The 9,419-nt window shown below is 49.5% G+C and overlaps 1 pseudogene; it reads right to left on the minus strand.

The window, feature by feature from the left end:
* Positions 1 to 7,052: 7,052 nt before the first annotated feature.
* Positions 7,053 to 8,469, minus strand: LOC119540727 (annotated as a pseudogene).
* Positions 8,470 to 9,419: the final 950 nt, after the last annotated feature.

Below are 9,419 nucleotides of genomic sequence, written 5' to 3' on the forward strand. Positions count from 1 at the left end.
ATCGGCATCTCTGCTCCCCCCAGCGTCAACCCTGCCGGCCGCGAAATTATTAGGCATTCGTGTTCACACCGTGGGAAGACCAGGTGGGTCGGGACCTTCCCTCTGCTTAATGTGCAGGGGTTTGCATGGGCGCTGCTCCCATCAGGGCTCGGAGAGGGTCTGGAGTCCGAGAGGAGGAGTAGAGGAGCTTTCGGTGCTCCCAGAAGATGCTGGTCAGAGTCTCAGGAGCGGCTGGGTCGAAAGGCTCTTCAGCACCAAGCGAGCAGTGCCTCCGGAGCCTGGTACGTGAAGCCCGCGTGTGGCTGATCTCCCTGTGCGCGCCCCGGGCCAGAGCTGTTTGGCCGGACGCCGCGGGTGGCTGGAAGTCCTCGACCCACGCGCGTAGAAACACAACAGAAAGGTGCCGGGACCCGCCTCCCAGACCCGCGCTCGCTCCCTCTCCAATCCCCCGCCCCCACTACCTTACATGCCCGCCCCCTTCATCTGCTGCTCTTTGGCTCCTGTCTTGATGACCAAATCCTCGAGACAAAAACACAGCGCGTTCCCTTCTCACAGAGTTGTCTAGGCTTCCACCCGCACGTCCCTGATGCCCGGCCGTCCCCTCCCTCTGCCATTCCGCAGCAGAGCCCCCGCGACTCCTCACCTGCTTTTGCCCTCCCTGTCCTCCACAGGGCGGGCGCCCCTTTTCTGCTCCGGAACAGGTCGAGTGGGCACCTGCAGGACAGTCCGCACGAGACCGCATCAGCTCACTGCCCAGTCCCCCTCCCCACTCATACATCTGCCCCCCTCCCCCCACCACGCTCTTTCTGGGTCCTAGTTCTGCAAACCTGCCCTAGGTGATCCTCTCCCGGGCGGGTCCGTGGAGCTGGGATTCTCTGCTGGGGTTGGCTAATTGTCAAGGGGTGGGGGTGGGGTGGGGGTATCCAGCTTCAAGGGGGAGGTGCTGGATAAGAACCCGTGAGGCCAGTTTTGGTCCGGGCACCATTTCTTCCTGGGATCGTTTAATTGATAAAATGAACTCAGTAGGGGAAGACGAAAATGAATTTGACTTTTTCTTCGAATAATTTTCCTCACAGACACTCTCACTCCCCGGCTTCCCCGAACAAGGAGGCGTCCTACCTTGCGCCTGGCTCACGTGGAGAAATAAGAAAAGTATCACGGGTTTCGCCCTTCCGGCTGGCTGTAGGCACGCACTGCGGGCGAGCCGAGCTGCCGACTCTCGGGCGGTCAAATAGCGAAACAAACTGCCTGAGCGTCCGAGACTCCACACGGGCGTCGCATTTCCTATCTCAGGAGCTCGCAACGCCTGGTCACCTTCTGCAGGGTCGGGGGAGGCTTTCTGTCCTCTTCTCAACTCCAACCCTGTGGTTCCAAGTTTACCTCATTCTTCCTGTTTAACCACCCCCCCCCCCCCGCCCCAGTCTAAAGGAAGTGCCGAGGCTCCCCGGACCCGCCAGGCCCTCCAGGTCGCCCGCAATGCAACATTACAGATCCTACTTGGGAGCAAGCAGGCGGGGAGGTGGGAGAGGAAGGATGAGAGGAGGGCACCTGGTGGACAAACCCGAATTGGGTTGGGTGCCCGCGATCCTGCCCTCAGGCCTGGCCACTTCTCCCTGTTCAGCTGCTGCGCACACTTGCCCATGCCCTGAAGCCTCCTCCAGATCCAGAGCAGGGTGGCCTTCAGGGTCAGGGCGGTGGGAAAGCCGGGGCTGCACAGAAGCAGCGGAATCACGGTCCTTTCATTGGAAGTTCACTAGTTTGAAAATTCTGGGGTCTCGATATAGAAGCGGGGAGACCGAGGCCCGCTGCGTGGCTGGCTAGAGGCCACCTGTCCCCCTCTCCCCATTCTCAGCAAAGACTATTCCAGGGAAGCACCGTGCGTGCGTGTCCTGAAAAAAATAGAGTGGTTCCCAAACAGGCTGTACCCAGATGCTGCCCTTCAGCACCTATTTGGGGCCGTCTGACCCCAAGCTCTAGGGTGAAAGGTGGAAAGGGTCTTTAGGCACTGTCCTGGTCACAACCTGACTGAGGGATCTGTGGGAGATCCCAATCGGTCCCGCTGAATTCGGATCCGCCTCCCCTGTCAACTTTCAAGGCTCACCCGAGGGCCAACACCGATTCGGCGCCAGACTTGTATAACCCCAGACCCACAGGCGGCACGCTCGCCTGGCAGCCCTTTTCCGCCGAGCCAGGGAGAGGGGCCGAGGGAAGGGAAGAGGAGGAAACCTAGTTGGCCGAGCTCGGGACCGCAAGTTCCCTCTGAGGGCGAATATTCACTCCTGCGCTGGCGAAATCAAGCCTAGCTAGCTGTAAATGGGCTGCTTGTGGTTTGGGCTTTCCTGTCATCCGACTGAGGTTTTGGTGGTTTGACTTTGTAGCAATGGGAGAGAAATTTTTTCTCCTTTTCAGCACCCTCCTTTTCGAAGTCTCAGTGCCTCATTTAGTCCTCGAAGTCATCAGCCAAGTGCAAGCTGGGCGCTCCCCAGAAGAGACCCGACCAGATTCTCAAGAGCGGCGGGATGGAGAGGCTGGTCCTGGAGGAGGGAGCTGTCCCCACCATGAGCCTGATCCTGGTACGGGGATCTGGGGGTCTGGAGCGGGATTGGGCAGCCGGGGTCCCAGAGCATGTGAGGAAGAGGCTCAGGGATCTCGAGGAGGGATGGCAAACTTGAGCTGGGGGCTGTTCGTGCAAACTACTTTTTTTACTCCTGTGGAGGCCCCTCCAGGCTGTGCCGAATTTCTAGTCCATAACCTCTGATATGTCAGGATTCCCTTGTGTCACCACAGGGGACCGACCCGCTTTGCGCAGAGGCAACGGCTGCTGCGGGAGGCCCGGGACTCCGTCTAGGACTTGAATGGATGGAACTGAAAATGCGGGACCCAGGACTTACTATTGACTCTATCACCTTACAGCTTGTTTTGATTCTTGAAGTTTTCCTTTTATTCCCCTTTATTTTTAATTTTAAAATATGACGCATATCCCTCAAGGACCTTAAAACATAGCTGTAATCGTCATTTTGTAATTATAGTGAATCTTCATGGATCCATCTCCTTAGCCCGCTGCTGGAAGGCCCGGGGCGGGGTCCCCATCTCAGCCTTTGCTCCCCGCCTCGGGAGTCCGAGTGCTCTCGTCTTCTGTAATTTCGTCGATAATCCCTATGCCTTGCCTGTGAAATAAGGAATGCCCTCTCAGTTCTGGTGTTCCCTTCCTGCTACAGGAGATGTCTCCCTCGAAACTGAGCATCGCGCTGAGCGCCTCCAGCCACGGGTCGGGGTGGGGCCTGCTCGCAGCCGGTCTCCTCGGAGCCGCGTCCCTCTGGCTGTGCTGGGTGAGCTTCCCTGTATCCTCTGTTCTGCTGGCCAACACGAATCCACGAATCATTTGCGGAACAACCCTTCGATGAAATGGTGGCCTGAGGGTTCTAGGGAGTGAGGGAATTCCCCTGAGTGGATGAGCTTAGAGGTTACTGGTCATATGAACTCCGGAAAGGGAGCCGCGACCGAGACTGGAGCAACCCCGGCTGCTCAAATCAAAGCGACCGAGGCTCTTTTCGTGCCTCCCCACATTTCGGCAGCCCTAGTTCCACGGTCGTGTCCTGGGTGCCGGTGGCATCCACGGAAAGGCCAGGCCAGAGTATGCAGATTTACCCACCTGGGGAACAGACCGCGAAGCTGGTGACTTTTGCGCAATCATTTCCGCTTTTAAAGAGTTTAGCAGCCCTTGCAGTGCTTGTTAAACAAAACAAAACAACAAAAAACAGCCTCCTTCTACTGCTTCTGGAAAATAAGCCTCTTTCAAACCTTTTAGCTTAAATTTTATCTCAATGTCTGTAACTAGAATACTCTTGGCATAGTTTTGATTTTTCAGTTTTAGACTTATCTATTGACTTCTGTATATCCTTATCACCCATAGTTCCTCCTCCCTGCCCCAACATGCCCAATTTCATCCTCCCAGTGTAGGTGAATGGTATTTTTGACTGGATTGGGAGACAGAGTTAGGATTATTTACCTATGGGAATTTAACTCACAGCTGAGCCATGTATTAAACTGCCTTAAAAATCCTCTCCCTACATCTTTGTGTTTGCCAGGGATTTAATAATTGCCAGGTTTTCATTATCTTTTATTTTTTATAAATTTTTTCCCCAATTTTCACCCAGTTGAGTCAATCTCTTCTGATACCTTCTATCCCACAATGGTTGTTGTTAAGGATATAGTCTTGCTGAAGGCTCCCCTCTGCCTTCCCAGCCACCCAGGCAACCCAGGCCCTCTGCATCCCTCCCTGGTGCACTCACCATCTGTCAGATTGGGGTATCCATCCCCTGTCTTGCTGGTGACTGCCTTCTTCTTCTTCTTGCAAGGTGGTCACCCATTTTCCCAAATTCCATCTTCCTCTTTTTTGGTATACTTCCCCATTTTCCTGGAGCACATCCTTCAGCTTTCTGAAAAAGGATTCACAGGAAGGAAGTTCTTTGAGACTCATAGGTCTGATTTTCTTCCTATTTTACAGGGAAGGATTCGTGAGTCGAGGTCACCTGGGGCAGAAACACTTGACACCATAAGGAGATCCCCACCAGTGAGCACAGATGGCCCTTCTGATGCAGTGGACAGTCTGGATCACTCCTGGCCAGATTTCCCAAGCAGGCAGTAGAATATACTGCCAGGGGATGGCGTCTCCTCTGACTCCTAGGGCCATTGCAAGACCTGATCCTTGTGGTTCAGCTGAAGAGCGGTATGATCTTGGGCAAGACTCCTCGAGACTCCAAGCCTTAGTTTCCATCCCCAGGCAATGTGTTGGTTAATCAGGCGGCCTCCCTCACAGAGGTATAGATCGGATGTGGGTAAAGCACTTTGAACCCAGGGAGTGCCTTGACAATGTCATTGTTCTAAAGTGCACTTCCTGAGACCACTCAATAAATTCTGAAAAGTCTGACTTCAGCTGGCACACCTGTTCCTTCCTCAATAGCAAAAGGCGTAAAAAGAGAGGGGAGAGGCAGGGCGAATCAGGGGCTCACAGCTGGACTCCTCCACCAGCTAAGAGTACCACATCAACATGGTTAGAAACCTAACCAAAGACTTGATTCCCAACCCCCTTCACCTCCAGCGTGTTTTTTTTTTTTTTATTCCTGATTTTTTCCTTCCTTGCTTTCTTGGCTCCTGCCATGACTGACAAAACCTTCAGTTCCTTTCCTGTGTAATCTGCAGTTTCCTCATGTCTCTAACCTCCCTCTTTCATGCAGCAGAGCTTGGGGAACCACGCTCTCCTTTGTCCTTCCCTGTCCTCTGCCAGGTGTGACTTCTGCAGGTGCTAAGGAGACAGACTTAGTGGGACCTGTAGAACAGCCCGGGAGCCATGTGACCCCAGAGCCCAACCAGGTCATCCCTCTTCCACCTCTCCACACTCACACATCTCCCCTCACCATGCTCTTTCCTGGTTCTAGCACTTTCCTGCCTTTCTAGTGTTATCCACCCCTGGGCAAGGGTCGAGAGGTAGAGTGGTGGGTGCAGATGTCTCCCAATGTGAGGCCTGGGGGCTAGAACCCTCTGTTGGGGGTTAGCTACTTTGCAAGAGGAGGTGAGACCTGATTTTTAAAGGGAGATGCTGGGGTAAGAAACCAGGAGACAAGTTTTTGCCTGGGTACCATCTCCTGGGGATCTGTTAATTGATGAACTGGACTCATAGGGGAAGCCAAAGTGTAACTTGACATTTTCATTGTATAATATTTTCCAAAGGTGACCTCTCCCCAGGCCTCCCTGTGTGCTGAATGGCCTCGCCCTGCCTGGTGCTAATCTGGTGAAGCTGAAAATCGATTGGACTTGGCAGGTCTTGATGGCTTACCTGGTAGTGTCATCTAAACTCTCACTTCCAGAAGAGTGAGGCCCTGGTTATCATAACCTTCTCAGGTATTTTTGCTGGCAATGTAAAATGGTAGAGCCACTTTGGAAAACAATTTGGCAGTCTCTTGAAAAGTTTACCCTAAATTTACCATATAGCCCAGCAATTCCACTCCTGAGGATCTACCCAAGAGAAATGAAAATATTTCCAACAAAGACATATATGTGAGTGTTCATAGCAACCTTGTTCATAATAGTCCCCAAACTAATACTGAGTAGCAACATAACAGGATAAACAACATTGGTACCTTATATCCCTCGCATAGCGTAATATTTAATAATTCTAGGGAGCAAATTAGTGATGTATGCTATAACGTGTAACATGAATGAACCTCAAAAACATTGTGCTAAGTTAAAGAAGTCAGACACAAAAGACTACATATTGTACAATTCCATTTATATGAAAAGTCTAAGAGACAGAGACAGACAGAGAAAGATGGCAAAATAGTGGGTGAATTTTTTGGAGTAAGGGATGTTCTAAAACTTAGTTTTGGAGATGGTGGCACAACTTTTTGAACTTATTAAAAATCATGAGTTGCATACTTAAAAAGAGGGAGTGGTGAAGGATATTTAGGTTATGAAAAAGTTCCTTCTAAGAAAGCACTTGTGTAACTGCAGCTCTCTGATGCTTCCTGTTATTGTAAACAGTAGGGTATGGGTGTGTATGTGTGTAAAGTATTTCTGGGCATAGAAACTGAGTAGACAGAATCCTTAGAATCCTGAATGGCACCCTCAAACCTCCATCCTACCTCTAGGACCCCTCGGTGCATTTTCCAGGGTCCATAACTGGAATGCTATGGATATTTTCAGGACTATGGCCAATTTGCCAGATGCTGAACTTCCCTTCATTTAGAAGGGCATGGGACAGCACATGGGACTCAAGCCACTCTTGGTCATCATATGGGGGGGGATGTAAGCAACTATCAACCTCTAGACCTGTCGTGAACAATAGACAGGACACAATCTGAGCCCTTTACTTTTCCAACAGAAAAGTCCCAGAGACTTAGAGAGCAAATAGGAACCAGAACCCAGAACTCCTGATTTGCAGGCCAGGGCACTGCCTGCTGCAGCACACTAGAGTTTCTGCCAGTCAATACAGAAAAGAGATCGAGAGTCTCTGCCAAGTTGAGGCTGACAGCACTGGAGGACCCTGTGGGCCTTCAGGATTCAGAGTCCAGCTCCTTCACTGGGGAGCAGGATCGAAGGAGGAGAATAGCAGTGTGGTTAAGAGGTATGTGGGTGTGCTCCAGTTTGTGTCTGTGTGTGTATTATTTGTTTGTCCCTGCATGTGTGTATATGTAAGAAAGGGCAAGTAAGTAATCCATGGACTGTACTTCTGTTTTGGAGAAGTGAGGCCAAGGTGGGATGGGGCTGGAAGGCAGAGGTGATGGATAAGAGAAAAGGCCAAGATCTGTCTCCTTACTCTGTGAAGACCTTAGAGAGGGGCAGCAGCGGTCACAGAGATTCAGAGTTGTGCACACAGCCAAACCCCTGGGGGGACACCCTGAGTGAGCAAGAGGGAAAGGATTGGACTAGAGGTTCCTCCACTCCTACATCCATGGACACATGGGTTGTTTCTACCTTTTAGCTATTGTGAATACTACTGCTGTAAACATTGGTGTACAAGTATCTGTATGAGACCCTGTTTCACTTTCTTTGGGTATACACCTAGGATTGGAATTGCTGGGTCAGGTACAGTGACCACATCATTTTACACTCTCACCAACAATGCAGTAGAGTTCCAAATTCTCCATATCCTCTCTAGCACGTTATTTTCCATTTTTAAAAAATTAGTCATTCTAGTGGGTCTGAGGTGGTATCTCATTGTGTGTTTTTTAGTAGAATCTTTTTTATTCTGAAAAAAAAAAAGTTTTCCAACCACACACAGGAGGGGTATGGGTAGGGGGAGATGTGTGTACATCCAGCCCCAACCCCCAACTTTTTTGGCAGCAAAAAGTGATGTAGGGTAATGGCCTCCAAAATAAAGATGGTGTATGTGGGTGTGCATGGGAAGGAGAGGGGTGCAAAAGCAGCAGGGAATGGTGGGAGGAAGAGACAGACAAGGACTGGGAACATGGCAGGCAGGAGGCCATTTCATGACATTCTTGTTGATCAAATCACTGTGGACACTTTCTTTGCCCATCAGTAGGATTAGTGTCTTGGCCATCATGGTGACAGTGAGGTTGAGGGTGAGGGCTCCACTGGTGCTCTAAGTAGAAGATCTATGGTCAATTCTCCTGCAGCAGTGAGTCCCAGATCACACAACATCTCTGGCCCCAGGTGTCAGCCCATTCACAAAAAACTGTGATTGGTTTTTGTGAAACAGGACACCAACCTCAGCTGGCATGATGTTGAAGAAGGTTTTCTTGGGACAGTGGCCCAAATGGAGGGTGAGTCTTTACAGCCCATGATGTCCATGTCCTGACATGTCCTGTCCACCATGAGGTTGTTGATGTGGGCATTCCACCAGGCCTTGGTGCTGCTTCTGGGACTGTTCTTGGTGCTACGGCTGGGGCCACTAGCTGGACTTGGGCTGGCAGGCAGGGAAGGCAGAGAGCTTGGGGCACACACTGCCATCTGGACCATGCATTTCCCTACTGGCTAATGATGTTGCACTGCTTTTCCTATGCTTTTTGGCCATTTGTATGTCTTCTTTGGAAAAATATCTATTCAAATCCTTTGCCAATTTTTTAATCATATTTTCCATTGTAGAATATAACATATATACAAAAAATAATAACTTTCCAAGTGCAATTGAACAAGTAGTTACAGAGCAAATTTCAAAGAATATTATAGCTTACAATTCTGCAGTTTCAGTTATTTCCTTATTATGAAATATATCACATACACAAAAAGGTAATATCTTTCAAAGTATGATTTAACTAGTAGATATATAGGAAATTTCCAAAGTTATTATGAGTTATAGTTCCATAGTTTCAGTCATTTCTTTATTGTGAAACCTAACACATATACAAAAAGGTGTAACTTTCAAAATAGAATTTAACAAGTAGCTATAGAACAAATTTCAAACAATGCTGTGGGTTACATTTCCAGTGTTTCAATTTTTTCCTTATAACTATTCTAATATCCTAGCAACTAAGGAAAAGAAAATTGTATAAAGATTCAGCAATCATAATCCTTTGTTGGATTCCGTCTTGTGCCATGCTACCCCTTCCTCTAGTTTAATCACTTTCCCGATCTTCAGGGATGTCTAGGCAGTGACCACCCTAACCTGTTCATGTTGAAAAGGGGTGTCAACTTTATGAGCAAAGGAGACACATCTAGTTGATGCTCTTGAAGAAGATGCTCTTGAAGAGGATATTGCCTCTGGGTTACAGGACTTAGCTGGCATAGAGGAACTCTGAAGGATTTAAGTTTCTGATGAATAAACTTAGTGAGCGAAACTTTTATAGAGTATGGCATTCCTATTAATTACAGTCCCTAGTATGCAATGTGTAGATTTTTCCCATGTACCCTGTTGCCAACTCTCTGTGCTAGTGTCAAAGCTTAGAAGTATATCATGCAAG

The sequence above is a fragment of the Choloepus didactylus genome, chromosome 7 (genome assembly GCF_015220235.1).
Source record: "Choloepus didactylus isolate mChoDid1 chromosome 7, mChoDid1.pri, whole genome shotgun sequence".
Taxonomy (NCBI): Eukaryota; Metazoa; Chordata; class Mammalia; order Pilosa; family Megalonychidae; genus Choloepus; species Choloepus didactylus.